The 23,467-nt window shown below is 40.8% G+C and overlaps 1 protein-coding gene across 15 annotated transcripts in view; it reads right to left on the reverse strand.

Annotated features, from left to right (window-relative positions):
* The window catches only part of PCDH9 (protocadherin 9), an 894,725-nt gene that overhangs the window by 283,234 nt on the left and 588,024 nt on the right, over positions 1–23,467 (reverse strand). Inside the window, exon 7 of one of the 15 annotated variants that reach the window (XM_073346275.1) lies at positions 13,363–13,378. The exons of the other annotated variants lie outside the window; for them this stretch is intronic. The gene's annotated coding sequence lies outside the window, so the exon portion shown is untranslated. Of the gene's footprint in view, positions 1–13,362; positions 13,379–23,467 lie in introns of those variants that run through there. 15 annotated transcript variants of the gene reach the window in all.

Raw genomic sequence — 23,467 nt, forward strand, 5'->3', positions numbered from 1 at the left:
GGGCACACTGCTGACTCATATCCAGCTTCTCATCCACTGTCACCCCTAGGTCCTTTTCTGCAGAACTGCTGCCGAGCCATTCGGCCCCTAGTCTGTAGCGGTGCATTGGGTTCTTCCGTCCTAAGTGCAGGACCCTGCACTTATCCTTATTGAACCTCATCAGATTTCTTTTGGCCCAATCCTCCAATTTGTCTAGGTCCTTCTGTGTCCTACCCCTCCCCTCCAGCGTATCTACCACTCCTCCCAGTTTAGTATCATCCGCAAATTTGCTGAGAGTGCAATCTACACCATCCTCCAGATCATTTATGAAGATATTGAACAAAACTGGCCCCAGGACCGACCCCTGGGGCACTCCACTTGACACCGGCTGCCAACTAGACATGGAGCCATTGATCACTACCCGTTCAGCCTGACAATCTAGCCAGCTTTCTACCCACCTTATAGTGCATTCATCCAGCCCATACTTCCTTAACTTGCTGACAAGAATACTGTGGGAGACCGTGTTAAAAGCTTTGCTAAAGTCAAGAAACAATACATCCACTGCTTTCCCTTCATCCACAGAACCAGTAATCTCATCATAAAAGGCAATTAGATTAGTCAGGCATGACCTTCCCTTGGTGAATCCATGCTGGCTGTTCCTGATCACTTTCCTCTCATGCAAGTGCTTCAGGATTGATTCTTTGAGGACCTGCTCCATGATTTTTCCAGGGACTGAGGTGAGGCTGAAGGGCCTGTAGTTCCCTGGATCCTCCTTCTTCCCTTTTTTAAAGATTGGCACAACGTTAGCCTTTTTCCAGTCATCCGGGACTTCCCAGGTTCGCCACGAGTTTTCAAAGATAATGGCCAATGGCTCTGCAATCACAGCCGCCAATTCCTTCAGCACTCTCAGATGCAACTCGTCCGGCCCCATGGACTTGTGCACGTCCAGCTTTTCTGAATAGTCCCTAACCACCTCTTTCTCCACAGAGGGCTGGCCATCTCTTCCCCATTTTGTGATGCCCAGCACAGCAGTCTGGGAGCTGACCTTGTTAGTGAAGACAGAGGCAAAAAAAGCATTGAGTACATTAGCTTTTTCCACATCCTCTGTCACTAGGTTGCCTCCCTCATTCAGTAAGGGGCCCACACTTTCCTTGGCTTTCTTCTTGTTGCCAACATACCTGAAGAAACCCTTCTTGTTACTCTTAACATCTCGTGCTAGCTGCAGCTCCAGGTGCAATTTGGCCCTCCTGATATCATTCCTACATGCCCGAGCAATATTTTTATACTCTTCCCTGGTCATACGTCCAACCTTCCACTTCTTGTAAGCTTCTTTTTTATGTTTAAGATCCGCTAGGATTTCACCATTAAGCCAAGCTGGTCGCCTGCCATATTTACTATTCTTTCCACTCATCGGGATGGTTTGTCCCTGTAACCTCAACAGGGATTCCTTGAAATACAGCCAGCTCTCCTGGACTCCTTTCCCCTTCAAGTTAGTCCCCCAGGGGATCCTGGCCATCCGTTCCCTGAGGGAGTCGAAGTCTGCTTTCCTGAAGTCCAGGGTCCGTATCCTGCTGCTTACCTTTCTTCCCTGCGTCAGGATCCTGAACTCAACCAACTCATGGCCACTGCCTCCCAGATTCCCATCCACTTTTGCTTCCCCCACTAATTCTACCCGGTTTGTGAGCAGCAGGTCAAGAAAAGTGCCCCCCCTAGTTGGCTCCTCTAGCACTTGCGCCAGGAAATTGTCCCCTACGCTTTCCAAAAACTTCCTGGATTGTCTATGCACTGCTGTATTGCTCTCCCAGCAGATATCAGGAAAATTAAAGTCACCCATGAGAATCAGGGCATGCGATCTAGTAGCTTCCGCGAGCTGCCAGAAGAAAGCCTCATCTACCTCATCCCCCTGGTCCGGTGGTCTATAGCAGACTCCCACCACTACATCACTCTTGTTGCACACACTTCTAAACTTAATCCAGAGACACTCAGGTTTTTCTACAGTTTTGTACCGGAGCTCTGAGCAGTCATACTGCTCCCTTACATACAGTGCTACTCCCCCACCTTTTCTGCCTTGCCTGTTCTTCCTGAACAGTTTATAACCATCCATGACAGTACTCCAGTCATGTGAGTTATCCCACCAAGTCTCTGTTATTCCAATCACGTCATAGTTCCTTGACATCACCAGGACCTCCAGTTCTCCCTGCTTGTTTCCAAGGCTTTGTGCATTCGTATATAAGCACTTGAGATAACCTGTTGATCGCCCCTCATTCCCAGTATGAGGCAGGAGCCCTCCCCTCACAGACATTCCTGACTGTGCTTCCTCCCGGTATCCCGCTTTCCCACTTACCTCAGGGCTTTGGTCTCCTTCCCCCGGTGAACCTAGTTTAAAGCCCTCCTCACTAGGTTAGCCAGCCTGCTGCTTTGCCGAGCCATATTAATTTGTCATCAAACACCTTCCTTGCCATAAGGTCAATCAATTTGTTTTGCATCATTTTGCTGCGGTAATGGTCCATAGCTCATGCATGACTTCACTGTATTTCCCAAGGAGCTCTGAGGAAATTACCATTATGTTCTGTGAACAACTTATCTGATGAGCCCTGGAAAGCCAAATTATTATTTTCAAGGAAGAGGGCAATTAAGATCAGACACTCGAGCACATTCCTCCAATGCTGTGTTTCTACATTAATAATGCCCTTGTTTTCTGTGTCTATGCATTTATTCTGCTTGAGCCTGGACTCTACTTCCATCCATTTGGAGTAGGCCATAAAATGGCCAGGTGACTTTTCATGTTGCATCAGCTAAGTTATGCCAGTAATTGTACCTGGACACTGCAAGCACAAATTTGGCATTCTTGTCAAATGTTTTGCAACCAAAACAGAACACTTTCTCAGCTAATTTTGAGCAAACTAGCCAATACCAGCCAATTCAGTTTTTCACTGTTCTTGAGCACTCTTTCGCAGTGTGACTTTGGAGTAGTGTAGTTTCTGTTTATTTACTGGAAACACCATATCCTCAATTTTGCTTGGCCCATTCAAAATAGTATGATCCATATTGGCAGAGTTTAAGATCTACAGCCATAAAGCAGGATTTGATGTATCAATTTGCAGTGTGCAATTTTTCTCACTGCTGCTTCTGTCATCAAGTGAGGCTGATTCTTCTTTATTTTTTCTCTCCTTTACATGTAAACCAGATTTTTGTCATTACTCTCCTTTTCATGTGAGTCAAATTCTTCTTTATCATCACTCTCCTTTATACCATCAGGAAAACTTTCCTCACTTTTCCATTCTTTATCTTCACGTAAATCTGCTAATTCCTTAGTCATTCGACTTCCATCATTTATGCTTTGCTCCTCAATTTCTTCTGCATTGGGACAATCACTAGTGCCGAAAGCCAGGTCTAAGTTGTTCTGTTTCAGATATTTTCCCATCAAATTTTTCCCTTCCAGCAAACTAGACTTCAACTGAGCTTTTCACTTCCTATATTGAGCTCCTGAAGGCATCTTTGGGAATATCTTTTATTTTCTACAGGGGAAAACAGTATTAGAGAGGGCAAAAGTCTGTGTTCTGCAGTCTTAGCCCCGGTCTACATTACAGGTTTAGGTCGAAGTTAGCAACGTTAGGTCGATTTTATAATGAATGCGTCTACACAAGCAACCCTGTTCCGTCGACGTAAAGGGCTCTTAATATCGACTTCTGTACTCCTCCCAGGCGAGGGGAGTAGTGCTAAAATCGATCTTGCTGGGTCGAATTTGGGGTAGTGTGGATGCAAATCGACATTATTAGTCTCCGGGAGCTATTCCAGAGTGCTCCAATGTGACTGCTCTGGACAGCACTTTCAACTCCGATGCACTAGCCAAGTACACAGGAAAAGCCACGGGAACTTTTGAATTTCATTTCCTATTTGGTCAGCACAGTAAGCTCAGCAGGACAGGTGACCATGCAGGCCCCCCAGAATTGCAAACAAACTCCAGCATGGAGCGAATGGGAGACACTGGATCTGACTGCTGTATGGGGACAAGAATCTGTGCAGGCAGAACTCCAATCAAAAAGAAGAAATGCTAATATATATGCCAAAATCGCACAGGGCATGGTGGACAGAGGCTGCAACAGGGACACACAGCAGTGCTGCATGAAAGTCAAGGAGCTCAGGCAAGCCTACCAAAAGACAAAGGAGGCCAAATGGTTGCTCTGGGTCAGAGCCCCATACATGCCGCTTCTCTGATCAGCTGCATGCCATTCTAGGGGGGGGCCCTACCACTACCCCTGTCTGTGGAGGAGGATTTTGTGGAGAAGGAGGAGGAGGAGAATGAACAGCAGGCAAGTGGTGAATCCGTTCTCCCTGGCAGCCAGAACCTTTTCATCACCCTGGAGCCAATACCTTCCCAAGGCAGGATCCCTGACCCTGAAGGCGGAGAAGACACCTCTGATGAGTGCACATTTGTAACTACAGTACAGGGTTTAAAAGCAATAGTGTTTAATGTTTGATTTACCCTGAAGACTTGGGATGCATTCGCGGCCAGTACAGCTACTGGAAACGTCTGTTAACATGTCTGGGGATGAAGTGGGAGTTCTCCAGGGACATGTCCATGAAGCTGTCCTGGCGGTACTCTGAAAGCCTTTGCAGAAGGTTTCTGGGGAGGGCTGCCTTATTTCATCCTCCACAGTAGGACACTTTACCACACCAAGCCAACAGCAAGTAGTCTGGAATCATTGCAGCACAAAGCATGGCAGCGAATGGTCCTGGGTTTTGGTCGCATTCCAGCAACATTCGGTCTATATCTTTCTGTGTTAGCCTCAGGAGAATGATATCATTCATGGTCACCTGGTTGAAATAGGGGAATTTTTGTAAGGTAACAGTAAAAGGACCCCGTACATGCTGGGTTGTTTGCGCTTCGCTAAAAGGGATCATCCCGGAGAATAGCCACTTGGTGGGGGGAGGGGTGAAGGGATCATCCCAAATAGCCACGTGGAGGGGTGGGCGGAGGTGTGTGCTGCACATCCACCCGAAAACCACAGCCCCTCCTTTTAAATGGCAAACCCAACCGGCATTGCTTGCTATGGGAAAGAAGGGCATTGCAGTTTGAAAACATTCCACGTTATGAAGGAGTTAGAAGCCAAACCCTCTTACCCTTTGGCTTACGTGGAAACTGAATTCTGTTGCCCAGCCATGTGTGATGTGTCACCATACCGGCAGGTGCTCAATATAAAAGGCAAAATGTGATCTTGTACCTAAAGCACATGTCTGCTGTGAATTGCTTGATTCACTGTGAAAGAGTCTCCCTTTTGTTCTCAGAAATGTATCATCTTAAATTTTACTCTCCCTTTTTATCCCCCCCCACAGGTGCAAATGTTTCTATGCTTCTCCTATCATCTCCGTCCCTGAGGTTATTACAGATTAGAAGGCAAAAAACACACACTCGCGATGACATGTTTTCTGAGCTCATGCAGTCCTGCCGCACTGACAGGGCACAGCTGAATGCATGGAGGCATTCAGTAGCAGAGTCCAGGAAAGCATTAAGTGAGTGCAATGAGAAGAGGCAGGATGCAATGCTGAGGCAAATGGGGGAGCAAACGGACATGCTCAGGCATCTGGTGGAGCTCAGGAAAGCCAACAGGAGCACAGATCGCCGCTGCATCCATTGGATAACCGCCTGCCCTCTTCCCCAAGTTCCATATCCTCCTCACCCAGATTCCCTAGAAGGCGGGGAGGGGGGGAGGCTCTGGGCACCCAGCCACTGCATTCCAGAGGATGGCCCAAGCAACAGAAGGCTGTCATTCAAACAGTTTTGATTTGTAGTGTGGCTACAATAAGCAACGTGGCCTTGTCTTTCCCTCCTTCCCCACCCCACCCTACCCCACCCAGGCAACCTTATCAGTTTTCTCCCTTTTTTTTTTATTAATAAAGAACGAATGCACGGCTTCAAAACAATAGTGACTTTATTTCCTTTGTTATATTGAGAGTAGCTCAGAGAGAGGGAATAAAAATAAATAGGGCCTGAGAAACTAAATCATGGAAAAGATTAATTATAAATTCCCCCTTTCCAAGTACCCATGGGTACTTCAACTCTGATAATGTGTTCCGACTACATACATGGCAGTTCCACAGATGCAGGAGGAGCAGACTATTGGAGTCAAGATAATCTGGGTAGATCAGAAGAGAGAGTTCTGCCATAAAATAATAAACTCCTCAAGAAGCCAAATTTTGTCACCCAGTTGCAGCACTGCAGTCTCATTCACTTAGGAATGTTAAATGTTTGAAGAATGTTGCCCAAATATGCCTAGTTTGTCTAAATGATGACTATGAAGCAGATCAAGGGGAAGGAATACAAATATTCAAAAGGTATAAGCTGCAAGGGCCAGATTCCAATACCCTTATTCAGACAGAGTACACCCTTTACTCTACAAATAGTTTCACTAAAGTCAAAGGAACTATTTGAGAGATAAGATACTTACTCAACATCAGTCGGGATAGCACATTCTGAACCTCAGGAGGGAGAGGAATTTTTAGAGTGGCTTGGAGAAGTATAACTATAGCTTAGAGGATGAAACTGAGCAAAAGAAAATGTTGGCAGAATATAGGAAAACATTGCTCACAAGTGAGTTATGTTATATAGCAGAATAAGTTCCATAACAAGGTGGTGTAAGCCCTAATACTATTTTCTGTTTAACAATCTATCAGGACTTTGCTATGTTCTCTGAATAAATGATACCCTACTTTTATAAAGCAGTTTGAGGACTAAGGATTAAAAACTCTATAAGTGATAATTTAGGTCAAGATTCTGAAACCTTTACTCATGTTGAGTAGCACCTTACTCCATGACCAGCATCACTGAGAATAATGGGGCTGTTTAAGGAATAAGGTGCTATTTAACATGAATAAGGGTATCAGAATCTTGTACTTATTTCTGTATTTATTATTAATTATTATTTTTCATTAACATTGCATTGCTTTTAGTGGGACTAGCCACAGAGTGTGGCATTACACAATTTGGGCAAGCATGGCCCCAGAACAACAAAGTGTGGTGATGGTGATAGTTGACAGAATATACACGCTCCAGCTCTCTCTCTTAATCACTTCCCCATTGCATATAACGCTTTGTGCTGTAACAAAAAAAGTATTTTCATATAAACAAACAAACAAGCAAACAAACTTTAAAACTGCAAGAATATGCCAGCTAATTGAAAAAATGGTAATGAAAGACCATAATTTGCATAAGTATAACAATTTTTTAAAGCACCTGGGGGGAAATACATCACCACTTTGCATAGAAATGAACACGTAAATGACCACCCCAGAGGCACCACCGTTCACCCCCTAGCAAGTTATGTAGAATCTGAACAACTGCATTGTATGTTCTGATATTCTATAGGAAACAAGTTATTACCAAGGCAACCACAGCAAAATGTGGTGCTTACTGTATTTCAGCGATTAAACTTAAGTATTTGCTGAAAAAATTCTCAACACTTACCAACCTATTATTAGACTACATTTTAACGGAAAAATGAATTTTTTTCCCTCTGACTCTCACCAGCACTTTGCCCTTGATTGTATAAATGCAAAAGGATGGTTTGTATGAGGAAAAAGCAGGGATTTAAATACACTGTAAGAAGGGGAAAATGCTTATGGAATATCAATAAAGCGAAAACATATTTCTATCCAAGCAGAATAAAAAAGAATGCGTAGCAACATTCAGCCGAATCTAATAGTTTGCGTAGCATTCTTAATTAGACTATTAGAAGCACTTTGGCTTAGATTCTGAAACCCTTATCCATATTGAGAAACACTGTACTTCATAACTAACTGCAATAATTTCAAGGGGGCTACTTACTGAATAATGTGCACAATCCACATAAATATGGCAGAATCTAGCCATTAATGCCTTTCGATAGTGGAAAAATATACTGTTTGTATTATTACTATTTTAATCTGTGTTCAAGACCCAACAATATTTTAAGTTTGTTTGATAGGTGAGACAGAGGGCCTATATTCCTCATTGAATGTTTTTTTACAAAACAGATGAGTTGCTTGTAACATGGACTATGAAACCCTCAGAAGGGCTGGTCAAAACCATTAATATTCTCAAGGGAAAAACCTTAAGGGATATCAATTATTTTGCCATAAGCTCACTCCTTTTCAATTTTCCATTCTTGTATGGCATGAAATCCTTAGAGAGATGGAACTATACAAATCCTGAATTCAGTGCTATAGCATGGGTATCAGAAAGTATTACTATGGGTAATTAAAATAAAAACAAATAAGCCTGATAGGTGAAAATGTTCAGTTAAAGGTATTATTATCACTATAAAATGTCTATTTATTTCTTCATGTTGATTTTGCATTGTTTAGTTTCTTCTGGTCTTAGAGAATACTAATTACTTATGTCATGCACTTTAAAAAAAGCATAACTTCACTAAATTATTAGCTTGCAAAATTACTTGTAAAAATTATTTCTAAATCATGCAATGATTTGACCAAACTGACTGTTTTGAAAATGTATGGTGAATTAAAGATATCATGGAAGACTTTCACTTATGAACCAATATATGATGGGATAACTGTTATCAAGTTTAAATTTCAACAACATATAGCTGTATTTCCATAGCAGAAAAAAAATAAAATGATTCACTATGGATATAGTACCAGACACATTTTTGATAGTCAATCTTATAGAATTAAAGGCAATACATGCTTCACCTGATTCCATATTTTATCTAGACTTTACCTAGCTTTTTCTAAATCTGATTTATGAACATGTCACCAAACAAAGGAGTAAAAATTGACTGCCTTACAACCAGCATTTGAATTTATAACAGTCAGGGTTTGTCTACACTTACCGTGCTGCAGCGGAGCAGCTGTGCCAGTGTATTGCTTAGTGAAGATGCTTCCTATGACAACAGGAGAGCTTCGTCCCTATATTCCACCTCCCTGAGAGGCAGTAATGATGTCGAAGGGAGAAGCCCTCCTGTCAACATAGTGCTGTCTATGGCATTAGCGCAATATAACTACATCGCTCAGGGATGTAGTTATACTGACATACGTTTGTAGTATAGACCAGGGCTCAGAACTGGTGATGTGGTTTTTTTTATTCTTTCTGTCCCAGAATACCAAATGAAGCGAGGTCAAAGCAAAGAACAAAAAACAAAAACAAACTGAAACAACCCCCCCCACCCAAAAAAAACCAAATAATCTCCCCATTCTCTCCCCCGCAAACCCCCCCCCCCCACCAAAAACCTACAGCACTGCTTACAAGGAAAAAAAAATATAAGGCGCAAAGTAACAAAACTGAACTAACTACAATGAATTTTGACAGTCTGAAGTAATGACTGGAAGACGTATTGCAATAATTTTGCAAATGTACAAACTTACAAATAATTGTACAAACAATATAAAAATAAAGGTAATAATTGCAAAATGTGCTAGGGTCATTTATTTTTCATTTTAGATACACTGCTGCAGGTCCAAAACAGTTGCCTCCATTAACCCCAAGAGCAAAATTTGACCCTTTTCAGTTAAATCTCTCTGACAAGTAGGAAAATACTATCTGTACTGTTCATAATTTTTTTCTACTGTACTCATATTAACTTTATTTGATAAATAATTTTAAGTTGGTAGTATGACAATTCAATGTGACTAAATTGCCAATACCCCAATTTGATTTTTTTGTTTGAAGTTTTGGACTTCTAGAGTAAGGGAATATAGCATTCTTCCCTGCACATTTATTGATTTGGGGTCCCTAGTCTCTTTCTGGAACACATGAGGTACAATATGTAATATTTCAAGTCTGCATTTTCATTTCTTTTACAGCTCCATAGCAACCGAAATAGAACTCACCTGCTTTAGAGATAGAAGTTTGCTTTCCTATTTTACTAAGATGAGGTGTTTCACTTGAGCTGAACAGTAGTGTGGGTGAGTTACTAGTTAAAAAAAATATTTTCAGATCCATTGGTTTTTAGCTCTTTGTAAATGAAGACCTCCGATGTTGAATAACATTAGGTAAAAATCCAGTAAGATGTCAGGTTTGAGGGGGCGAGGGAAATGAAAAGTAGATTACACCTGTATTTTAAACTAATGAGGGAAATGAAAAGTAGATTACACCTGTATTTTAAACTAATAAATTACCATTAGGAATTCAGTTTTACTTACAACAGAACAGAGATAGTGGCCATGTAAGGTGTAGGAGAGGGAGAGAAATACGTACCCATGATGTTGATGATTCCGAGGTCCTATATAGCACTTTTCATTAGTAGAGCTCAAAGTGCTATACAATAGAGGTCAGTATCATTATACCATTTTAAAGTGTACAGTTAAAAAACCAGTATAATCCAAACATACTGGTGAAATTTTCTAGAGGCCAAACCTACCGCACCCTGAGGGGAAGTCTGGTAGGTTTGGGTGGAGTGGAGGAGTGGGTGGAGGAGAGATTTAAAGTTCCCCTCATAGAATTTTCATCAAATTGTTCCATAATAGGGGTGGAGTTTGCTGATCAACCCCCTCCTCCACACAAAAAATTGGATTTGGGGTTAATCCAAATTGATTTTGTGGAATGTGCAGTAGGTGCTGTGCCTCTATACTGACAATGGGCCCTCCCCCCGTCTCACTGAATTTCGAGCAGGAAGGTTTGGGGAGGGAATGATTAATGTCTTCCATCCCTCTTGAAGTATATCCACCACATACGTGGATTTCAGGCCTGGGAAATTTGTGGGATTTCGTATATTTGTGTATATTCAGGCATGTGGGGTGTAGGCATTGTTAGGGGGCTTATTCCTTCACCCACTTACTTCCCTGGTCCTTCTCGCATGAACAGACAGCAACAATACCCGAAGTCCAAAGGTGCAAACAATTCGATGTTTATTGGGGTGAACTTCCAGCAAGCATGATTCCAGTTTCCTTCCTTAGTGTCCCCCTTCCCAGCTCTGACACCACAGAGTCTTACCTGTGTCCCTGTTCCCATCTCCCCCTTTAGCAAAACATGATTCCAATTTCCCTACCTCCATTCCCTGTTCCCATTTCCCCCCCACACACACACCCACTTCCTGATTGACTGCAGACTATATAGTAAAACTTGAGTTCTGCTTAGCTATACCTTAACCAATCATTTTCCTGAAATTTAACTAACCAATCCTAACATATTGTAACATGATTATGTAACCAATTATATCCCACCATCTTAATTAGTTTACACCCAGCAAAATTAATTATACAGCAGGCAGGAACAATCACAGAACCAGACAGATTATACAGACAAACAATAGCAAAGTGGGAACTATAATGACAAAACAATACAGAAGTGAGGATTTCACATCCCAGCTATTGTTAAGTGAGTTCTTGCCAGACAGGATGCTATCAAACTAAGTTTCCTTTTACGTTTTCTAGGCACTTCCCTTTCTCTGGAGGCAATAGGCACTATCAGGACAGGAGTGTATTCCTAACAGCCCAATAGCACCTTCTTTCAATGTGACTAGTTTGGAATGTGAGGAGGTGACCGGTCGCTTTCCCAGTTTATGGCTGCCTCTGCTGCTTAGCCAAAGACCTTAGCCTAAGAACAGGGCCTCAGAGTGTCTCAGTAAGAGAAGGACCTTACACTGGCAGACAGTGATTTTGATTCTCTCTTTTATACCTCTAGAACTAGCTAAGTGATAAGAATACACCTAAATTCTTAGAGTATAGGCCTTTACAGACAGGCCTGAATATCTATATACTAACAGGCATGCTTGAAAGCAGCACAAACTGCCCATCATCTGGCCAAGTAGAGATCCTCACACAGCGGGTCCTCTCTGTGCGCAACCAGAAAGGCATGATATGGCCCTAGAAATGTAATCTCCAGCACAAAAGACTCAATGTGTGTCATGCAGAGACTTTTGAGTCACTAAAACCTTGTCTGTATCCCAGTTCAGATTGCACTGGGCACTTGGTTGAAATAGTTTTCCTGCTATTACTCATGGGCAGATATTCTTATTAAGCAAATGCAACCGTAAGAAAAATTTCTTCATCAACTTCCAGATTTCTGTAGCTGGTAACAACAGTTCCCATAAAGAAAATTGTCCAGCAGAGGTCTTAAATAAAAGAGCATGTGGAGAGGTAGGGTGGAACTTTTTTTAATGGAAAATTCTACCCTGCAGTGACCATGAGCCAGTCTATTTCAAGCAGGGGGAAGAAATCTGCTCTTGTTTGTAAAGTCTACTGAAGTCAGTGGGATTGCATCACAACTGAGAGTGGAATTAAGCTTGTGGTTACTTTAAAGTAACATTAGTGTCATCAGTATTAAGTAGCTTATTTTTCCCCTCAGCATGTTCTGTTTACAAAAAAACATACAAGTTTCATGATACCTCCACCCAGGAGCTTACTGAATATTATTAATAATAATTGCATTACATTAGAGCCTACAAACACACAGTGAAAGAAAGTCATCATCATCAAACACACATAGTCTACTAAGGACAGTTGCGTCAGCCAGAGTGACCATGGTTGATGGTGTCACACCTGGTGTTGTGTAGTGACAGAAAGTTCATGCCCCAAAAGCTCCCAGTCTAAATAAACAATACATATAAAACATGAAATGGGAAACAGAACATGGAGAAATGAAACGACTTGCCCAATGTCTCATCTCAGGTCAGTAGCAGAATGGGAACCGAACCCAAGTTTCTTGTGTCTAAGTCAAATGCCCTATGTACAGGACCATGCTGCCTCAGTTGGTTCAAGAACTTCAGACAGGAATTTAAAAATTATAATCTATGGCCATTTAATTTTCTTTTTTCTAGAGAATGTTGATAAGATAAAGCCATTTCATTAAAAATCAACAACAAATTTTGTCACATGGGTAGAGCTTCACATTGTTGTGTAACACAAGTGCCCAAATTTTGTGACAAGGACCCTTTTTTGACAACTTACATTCTAACCAACTCTACTCACTTTGTCCTTGCCTACATCTGCACCCCCTCTGGCCTTTTACCTTGCCACCCTGCATACCTGGAATTACTGCCGTCTAAAGCCTCTTCCTTCAGTTCACTGCTCAAATCCTCTCCTTTCACTTTGCTTTTTGCTGTTGATCTCCATTCCTGTGCTATTTATTCTCCCCTTCTTGTCTTACTACCTCACTCACCATTTTATAATATCAGAATTTATAAGCTTCTTATGTTGGGAGGATTTTGGGGGGAAAAATCTTCTTATGTATTATACTATAAGTCACAATATTTGTATTTGTTTCAATCCTCTTCCTTTATCTATACTCTTTCCTTTGTCCTTTTCCAATATTTGTTTATTTTCAGTAATATCTTCAGGAAGAGACCTTGTAATGTATTTCATCAGAGTACCATGCAGCTTTATGGTGCCAGAGTATTCAAATCATTAACAGCAGTAACCACTTTCCACAAGTTGGAGGGCACCAAGGACTAAGGCTTCAAACCTGTAAACACAAGAGTGCATGGACGTATCTTTATAAGAATTTTCAAGATAAGGGTCAAAATGTGCATATGTCAAGGTTCCTTCCCCACTCTGAACTCTAGGGTACAGATGTGGGGACCCGCATGAAAACCTCCTAAGCTTACTTTTACCAGCTTAGGTTAAAACTTCCCCAAGGTACAAATTAATTTTACCCTTTGCCCTTGGATTTCCACTGCCACCACCAAACTTTATCTGTATTCCTGAAAAAACAGAGTTTGGACACGTCTTTCCCCTCAAAATCCTCCCAACCCTTGCACCCCACTTCCTGGGGAAGGTTTGGTAAAAATCCTCACCAATTTGCATTGGTGACCACAGACCCAAACCCTTGGATCTTAGTACAATGAAAAAGCATTCAGTTTCCTTACAAGAAGACTTTTAATAGAAGTAAAAAGAAAACAATCACTTCTGTAAAATCAAGATGGTGAATACCTTACAGGGTAACTAGATTCAAAACATAGAGAATCCCTCTTGGCAAAACCTTAAGTTACAGAAAAGACACACAGACAGGAATATTCATTCTATTCAGCACAGCTATTTTCTCAGCCATTTCAAGAAATCATAATCTAACACATACCTAGCTAGATTACTTACTAAGTTCTAAGACTCTATTCCTGTTCTGTCTCCAGCAAAAGCATCATACAGACAGACACAGACCTTTTGTTTTTCTCCCTCCTCCCAGCTTTTGAAAGTATCTTGTCTCCTCATTGGTCATTTTGGTCAGGTGCCAGCGAGGTTACCTTTAGCTTCTTAACCCTTTATAGGTGAGAGGATTTTTCCTCTGGCCAGGAGGGATTTTAAAGGGGTTTACCCTTCCCTTTATATTTATGACAGCATATTTTTATCAAACACACTTACAAATACTATTAATAGTATAGAATTAAAGGCTACCTTTTGCCATTGGTTACATGTGCACAACTCTGAGGAATTTCAATAAGAGTAACAGAACTATAAATGAGAGGAAAATGTATCCCTTAAATAATTAATCACAATGTATGTATTAACATATGTAGTAAATATTGTAATTTAAAGTCTGTTTTAAAGCAATTAGTTATTAATCGATATCACACATACTGCTGGGATGAAACAGATTGAAGTTCAATGGCTTTTTTATTATTAATATAGTATTTATATTGTTGGCCTTTATATTCAGTAATTGCAACTTAACCAAATTTAAAACTGGGCTTTTGACCTCAGATGGTTTTATCTCACAGTTTTACTCAAACTCTGAAGACACAAAGCAAGAATCTCCCTTGTTGATACAGATGGGATTCTATAATGGGTAGAGCGTTTATTCTGGTTTTAAAGTAAACTTTTCATAGCAGCACAAATCTTCTACAGGATTTCAGCCTTCAATTCTATGGTTTCATATTAGGCAGATATTATTTTGAGTGATGGTTCCTTTTAACACAAGGGGAATGCATACTTCTCTGGCTTTACTTTGTTTGTGGGAGGCCTTCAAAACTCCTACTACTAAATCTGAATTAAGTATCTTTAGTGTGCATGATGTTTAACGTTTTCAGAAGATGCATTTAAATCTACAGCCTAAAACTTTTAGTCTAAGAATGAACCTAGCACTTCAGGGTTTTACATATATTTCTTTATCTTTAATTCCACTTGCCAGATGGCTGTTTAAGTGAAAAATGTATAAAAGTGCACTGCACATGGATCCTACAGGATTAGTCTACTACATCTTAGTCTGAGAGTGGTCTCTTTCTTCCCTAGCTCTTCAGTCTTTGAACTTTGAGGCTTGTATTAAAAATTAAGATGGAATAATGAGTTTTTAATTTTAAAGACATTAAATACCCTGAACAACCTGTTTAAGAATTGTAGAGACCACAAAGAGCTTAACAAATCCAAGATATTACAAAATCTAATTGTGTGTGCATGAGAGAGAGAGATCAATTTTTAAGAATATGTGCTCCTTATTTCAAACTGAACTTATTCTGAAAGACACTAGTTGCTGACAGCAATGGAGAATGAAGTCCATGGTCCATTTCCATCCTAAATCTGGAGGAGACATCTACAAAGGTGAGACAATAAAGATCTTCATTTTACTAGCATATGGTTAATCGGTATTTTTTTCACGGTTGCTACCCAAAGTGTTGATCTTCCCCGAATATTATTCAAATTAATTGAATTGACTGCATCTGTGGAATGGTCCTTCCTTTTTATTCCATTATGCTTATTTCTAAAAAACCTGGACTCTAGTTCCTTGTATAGTTATCAAAAATGCACAGACTAAGTCCAAGTATAGCTACCAATAAGAACTGTATTGCTCTAATGTGCTCCTTATGAGGCTATTCAAACTTCTGCGAGTCCAGGCCTGTTGTTTGACTGTGATTAATATTTATATTGTGAACCCCTACTGAACTAACTGCTATACAAACCATTTGTGAGAGACAGTTCCTGCCCCCATACTTTGTGAGTAGGTGGAGTGGGAAACACAGAATCTCTCCCTATGCCTATACATATAGTTGATTAAGGGGTAGATTATAGGCGGCAGAGGAGAAGGAGGGAGGCCAGGAGCCTTCATCTCCCTATTTCCTATTCCACATTCTGTGTCAGGGCTTTCCACTTTTGCATTGCAGAGGTTGAATGTGGGTAGCTAGGAATGGTAATGAGCCTGTTCCAATTGTGTACCACCAGAGGCACACATTTTCCCCCAAAGGGAGGGAGACGGATGGTGAGGAGATTGGCTCTTGGCCCATCTCTCACTCTATGCCAGCCTGCTGTTCAGGTGTGGCATACTAGAGAAATAGGTTGCACCATGGCACAGCTTACATATCCCCACCACAAGGCAGATTCCTAAACAGAGATTGATTGTATGGCTTGATTTGGCTCAAAATAATTATGATGAAAAGCCAATTAAAGTAATAGCTTATAGCAACAGCAAACTGAATTAGAGCAGTGGCTCCTAAACTATGGTCTGTGGGCCCACTGGTGGGCCTCCGAGCACTCAATGGTAGTTTATGGGGAACTGGCAGGTCACAGGCTGCCAGCTCTCCACCTGGCTTTCAGCTCCTTCACTTTAGCTGCAACAGGAATATTATGTGACAGTGAATGGCAGCAGAAGTGGTCCATGCCATCATAAATGAGGCTGGTGATAGTCCATGAGAAAATCTCTACATAAATATCTGGGTCTCATGATAAAAACAAACATGAGACCACATAATAACCCATTACCGCATGGCTATGAATTGTATACTAGTAGACAAGCCTAAAAATAGCATTTCTCAACAGCATGTATAGCATTTGTTCTGAAATGGGATTACAACATAGATCACACTAGCTGCCTTTCTCTCCAGGCAATAACTTAAGGCACACTGGGAAAGCAACATATTCTCCGCACTCAGGACTATTTTAATACCCATTTTACATGCAATTGCTGTCATCACAGCAACATATTTCCAGCTGTGAGAGAACACACAGCTTCCTGCAGAGTTTCCAATCCCAGGGCTATTTTGCAAAGCAGCCAGAAGGATGTGCTAGTGTAATGAGAAAGTTGGTAACTATTGCCTAGAGATATAACACTTCACGTCTGCTCTGTTCTTAGCCTCTAGTGGTCTGAAACAGGGATGATCTTGGGTTGGCTTCTAAATTTCTCCCTCCCTAGACACCAACATTACATTCACACAGGATAACTTAACTTGTAGGTTGCTCACAGAACCCCTGAGATACTTTTAATTATATATAAAACTAACACACAGGGTCTATAAAACACTGCCAAGTCAATCAAGAGTGCTAACTACTTGAATTTAAAGTGAATGTGCTCATTGCTACATTACTAGTAAACAGTGAGTGCACCACATTGGCAAAGCTGACCATCATATGGACAAATCTTCTCAGTGGACTGTGAAGATAAATTTCCAGACTTTGTGCATTTAGAGGACCACTAGGGGTCATTTTTGTTGGGGAGGAGAGGAGAAACGCCTGAAATCGATAAAGAAAAGGACACTATTTCAGCACTTTTTCTCCACAATAAGATAAAAAAAATCTTTGTCTTGCTTGACAGAATTTCCCTGTGGCATTGGGCCACCTCTGCACAGCCATCCATAATTCTTCTCCTGCTTGAAACAATCTCCAACATGCCACTCTCGTTAATGACTGAGATACCCCTTGATGGTGCTTAACATTTAATAGTGCTGGAGCTCCACGTTTGCCCAAACAACCTTTTCCATTTACCTTACCTCACAGGCCTTCTAATTTTTCTTCAGAGACAGAAATCCTTTAAGCCCATTGTATCCTTAGGCTACAAATTTACTGAGATTTAGGTTTCCAATAAGAACGTTGAGATGAATGCCACCTTCTCATTTATGAATCAATTTTTGCCCATCGGCTTTTCAGTGTTATTACTTTTTATTTTATTTTGCACTCAGAGGGGAGAACCTCAGGAATATATTTTTTTAAACTGTTGAGAACCACAAGAGGACAAACTTAAAACCTGTGCTGAAGGAAATGTGTGATACCATATCCTCCATGCAGACATCTGACATACCATGTACTCAGAGATATAATCTCTTTTTCATCTGCAGTGCCCTAGTTGTGATCGTCCACAGTTCACCACAAAAGCAAATATAAGGAATACTTGTGGCACCTTAGAGACTAACAAATTTATTTGAGCATAAGCTTTCATGAGCTACAGCTCACTTCATTGGATGCATTAGCTCACAAAAGCTTATGCTCAAATAGATTTGTTAGTCTCTAAGGTGCCACAAGTACTCCTTTTCTTTTTGCGAATAGACTAACACGGCTGCTACTCTAAAAGCAAATATGTTATTTCTTAGCTTCATGTATTGTGTTTTTATGTTACACTTGTAAGTGCTTAAAGAAGTACTTTTCTTATCTGTAATTCATGCAACACTATTCAGCTGACACCCTCATTTATCTTCAGCTGATAGCGTGTTTTTGGTTTAATGCAGCCAATATGGCAGTTTGCAAAACCTTGTAGTGAAGGAGGAACTGAGAAAACACATTTATTTGCCTGAACCAACTACAAATCTAATGATGTGGAAACCCCTTCCCCACCCTTTTCCGCTACATTTTCATCCAGATCAAATGATAAAATAAATGATTTTTATGACTAACTTTCAGCAGTCATGGCCTGTGAAGGTCTTTTCCCACATTCAGATTCCATTTTATTTTAATTGTGTTTTGTCTGGAATGTATATTCAACTTCATCTAAACTTCAACAGGCTGAAGAGCTCTAATTATGAGCTTTAATTATGTGGTCCAGGTCATATATTAGGTCTGGACAAACTATCATCCAGTTAAAACTACTCGCTGGAGGCTACATGTGGTGCCCAGTGTGCAGCTCAAATAAGGTGAGGAGGTCCATGAAGATGATAGGAGGGAAGCAATCAACTATTCCAGACTGCTTCTGCAGAAGTCACCATGGTTGCAAGAGCACCCACAGTGGAGGGAATGGCAAGACTACCAGTCCCTCCATTTCTACACCCAGTAGGATCACTAGCTCACTAAATCCTGTCCACTTCTGCAAACTGAACCACGTGAGTTCAGCTGCCATTAGGACTATCCACGTAAGGGAGCTGCGGTATTAACCCTGTTGATATCATGGAGACAATAACTGAAATATGCCCATTTAAACATGATATCCAGAATGTCCTTGCAGATCACTGGTATTCCACAGTAGCTGAAGTCTGAACTCTAGGAAAAAATTGAATGGTCAGGACATATCTTGATATGCAATGGTCCCTTTATTCCTACATGGAAATCAGTCGAAGCTTGGACAAAACTCTGAGGAACAGGGCTAAATTTATCACCAATAACCTAAAAAAAATAATAATAATACAATGTCAACAATAGCAATATAAGCATAAAAATTAAAAGGCATAAAAATTTTAAAAAGATGCAGTATTCGGTTTTTACTTGTGATACCCCTTTTGATCTCAGTGGTTAGCCAATATCCAGGGTATTGTGGGTTATTTCTGTTAGGAGGAAAAATTGACGACAGATTTTTTTTTATGCAATCCTGTTTATATAAATCTTATTTGGAAATAAAATCCTGTTCCTCCTGAACACATTAGGAATCAAACAATAGGAGGCAGTTTCTTTGTTCAGTTCCAAGTCTCTTTCCAGCCAATACTCTGCCACAAAAGCTCTCCTTCTTGTCTCTCTCTCAGGACCACATTACTGCTTCTGGTTGTATCTACCCCCACTAAATACCACCCAGCCACCTGCATATGCATTCTGCCCTCCACCCAGATATCTCTGCTTCTCACTGGCCTTGTATGTGTTTTGGGAGGTGGCTGCTATTACTTCAGCTATCTTACTCCAAAAAAGAGCTTAACTGCGTTTTACATTGAACACCAGCTTCAGGAAGTTTACACCCAGCCTCCATCATACCATTTCATTGGATTTCTGCCCTTGTTCTAAAGTGGCAGGTGTTAGTCAGGATATCATCTTGAAAGGCGACATTGCTGGTGTTCATATGGAAGTATAGGGAGTCAAGAAGTCAAGCAATATTGGTACTGTTCTTTTACTACCCTGTTTAACATGGCAAATTTCCACTTGTGTGTATTGAAAGTAAAAATGGCAATTCTAGAAACCCATATATGCAGCAAACAAGGATTTCATCAGCTGTCCAAGAAAGGTCAAGTGAAGTCAACACTTGAAGGAAACAATTATAAGAAAAATATAAGGTGCCACAGGAAGTGATACTTGTGAAACAGAAGGTCAGTATTCTTTCCTCTGGGATCACTGTAGGATCAAACCTCCAGCATTGTTTTAAGAGGCATATAGTACAGGTTCTGCTCTCTCTTGGAGAGGAAGTGATACTGCTCTTAAAATGACTTGTAGTCATCTAAAATTCCATAGCACCTTCCACAAATTTCTTAGCTGTTTATGATGAGTGGTACTTGCTGTCTTGGAGAATTTAGCAATTTGTCATAGTTCAGTATATTTCTGACCAACTCTAGAGGGTCACATCAACATTACTATCTTTAGGAAAATTATATTTGGGCAGAATGGGTCTGGATTCGAATATCCATTCCACACAACCTCCATTAGGGGTTCCATAAGAAAATGTGGACCTGGGAAGGGGTTACTATAGTCAATGAGGCCTACTAATTAATGGGTTTTGAACAATTTTATAAACTCTAGCATCCTGATCTAAAATCATGGTTAATAGACAAAAATCCTAGAGTTGTAACCATAGCTGGGAAATTGGCCAACTATATTGTGCATAGCTTTCCTGGTTTTGAAAGGTAACCTAATAGAGATGGAATGGAATCAGAGGACAGGGAATGAGGACCGAACCTGGTCGTAGGGAAATCACCTCTGAGATGCCCCAGGATGGGTGGGGAAAACTGGTGCTCCACCTGTGGCCAGTAGGGTCACTTTGCTCGGAATTACCCACTCAAGCTCAGCTCAGTGCTGGAAAGGCCAGCTGCATCCCAGCCTCACAGAGTTAACTGAATGATTGAATTCCTGGAGAGGAAGTCACATGGCCAGTCCACTGATGCCATATAATGTTCATGCCAAGCCAAACCACCCTAAGCCTGGGTGCTGATCCATCTGATTCCCAATGGGCATGGAAGGTGATAGCTAATGGGGAGACATTCATTGGGTGGAGAGATACCGGGGCTGTTAAGACTATTGATAAACCTCATGTAATGAAACCCCAACAAATGCTCCAGGGTATGAAATCTGGGTTAAAGTTCCCAGCGTAAAAGCCTTCACGCTACCTACAGCACAGATTTCTACACAGACCAAGGTAGATGTGTTGGCAGGCACTGGCCTTAGACAGACTGACTTGCTAAGCATATCATAGTCTAAGCCAGGGAGTTGCACAGCCTTAAAACCCAGTCAGGCAGGAGAGAGACACAGGTCTCCACCCCAGAGAGCTGAAGGCTGGGAGCCAGAAGTCGTAAGTGGTGCCTTCAAGGGACCATGACAGGTGTGGGGTGGGGAACACAGCTGCAGTTACCCTGAAACTATGACTCCTTTCACAAAGAATTCCAGACTACAGCACAGTTCCTTCTTCATTAACAAAACATACGAAGTAGACATGAGCATGGGGAGTTTATGAAGCATTCTGACAATTCCCAGTAGTTCTGGATCTTCTGGCAGTCCTAGGGCATTGGGGCCAAACTGATTTGTTAGCAAGTGTCTTAGTTGTAAGTACTGCCACTAGGCTAGGTAGCTTTAGCCTTAGAAAAGGAACAAAGCCCTCATTGTGGACTAATTGGGGAATCCATATGATGCAAAATAGTTTTTGTTCCCAATTTGCAAGTCTGGGTTCCCCATATAGGTTCATTGTGCCAATGATAATATTGGTACCTCTTAGCTAGGATTCCCCAGACTCTTCATGTATCCGTAAATGTAGATACTTCATTTTTCTCCATCAAACAAAAGGAGGAACCAAGGAAATAGCCAGGGGAAACTGAGTGCCACAATACACATTCAGTGTCCACCCACTGTTGTCAAACTGGTTTCAGCATGTTATCTGTGACATAATACAAGCATTATAGTAATTTTGTAGGTCTGGGAGCCTAAACACCTTCTCCCTTCTATGGGGAGTTGGAGTGTTTTAAATCACACTTGTGGGTGTTGACCACAGCCCATTTGGAAGGCTTTAATAATGCTATTAGATTTTACAAAATAAGACAGAGGGACATACACAGACCTCTAAGAATATAGAGGAGCCTATGCAGCATATTCATTTTTATTAAGTTAACCCTTCCCTACAGGTTCAGAGAGAGAGAAAGAGGATGCCAGGATGTTTCTATCACTAACTATTTTTGAGAGCACATGATCTAAACTTACCTTCACTAGTTTGTTAATATTTCTTGATACTTTTATACCTAGGTACTTAACTTGCATCAGTTTACTTATGAAATTCCACAGAGAGAAAGGTTTCAGAGTAGCAGTGGCCCACCTTGATTATCATACACATTGTAAGGAGAGTGATCACTTTAGATAAACTATTACCAGCAGGAGAGTGCGGTGGGAGGAGAGAAAACCTTTTGAAGTGATAAAGACCCATTTTTTCATGGTCTGTGTGTATAAAAACATCCTCACTGCACTTTCCACTTTTATGCATCCGATGAAGTGAGCTGTAGCTCACAAAAGCTTATGCTCAAATAAATTGGTTAGTCTCTAAGGTGCCACAAGTACTCCTTTTCTTTTCACGGAGAGAAAGTCCTTCTGGATGATGACTGGGAGATTTCCAATAGTTCTTACTTCCCAAATTTATTTTGCACCCAGACATTGATCAGAATGTTTGAATTAGGGATTAGCTGGAATCATGGTTTCTGGCTTGGATATATACAAAAGGACATTGTCTGCATATAACATCAATTTATGCTCCTTGGTATTGAGTTGTATGCCTCAGATATCTGGAGCCATACAACTATTGCTGGGGCCTCAAGAACCAAAATAAAACAAAAACAAACAAACAAACAAAACCCCCCAACACTGCTTGTTGTCGCTGTGCTGTATATAACTTCTCCTTTTAGTTATCCAAATGTGGGTTGCTTTTCTGGTCCATATCAGGTTCATGTAAGCAACCCACATCCTTTCATGTATTTATACCTGTTCCTGTATCTTTTACTTCATATATCTTATGAAGTGGGTTCTAGCCCATGAAAGCTTATGCCCAAATAAATTTGTTAGTCTCTAAGGTGCCACAAGGACTCCTCATTTCTTTTTATACTGTCATTATGCCCATTTATTCTCTCCCCTTGAGGGCCACAAAAATTACACATTGACATTTTTTGTTCTATTTGTGCATTGAGTGACCAGTCGTTCCAGCAGTCTGAATAAATCTGTTCAGGAATACGGCTTACAATTAACATACAGTGCACTTCAACTTATGTCAGCTATACAGGCAAATTTGTTTCTATTCCAAAGCCAAACAGACTCTAGTTGAACCAAGGTTAAGTACACTTTATTGTAAGTTTTTATTTAAAAAAAGAAAAGAAATCCTGACTAAATGCTTTAGGACTCCAGGTATTTGACTATTGTAATAGGATAAGGAGCAGGATTTATTAAAAGAAAAGAATGAAACAAAACAAAACGAAATTAAAAAGCC

This window comes from Lepidochelys kempii, chromosome 1 (genome assembly GCF_965140265.1).
Source record: "Lepidochelys kempii isolate rLepKem1 chromosome 1, rLepKem1.hap2, whole genome shotgun sequence".
Classification (NCBI taxonomy): domain Eukaryota; kingdom Metazoa; phylum Chordata; order Testudines; family Cheloniidae; genus Lepidochelys; species Lepidochelys kempii.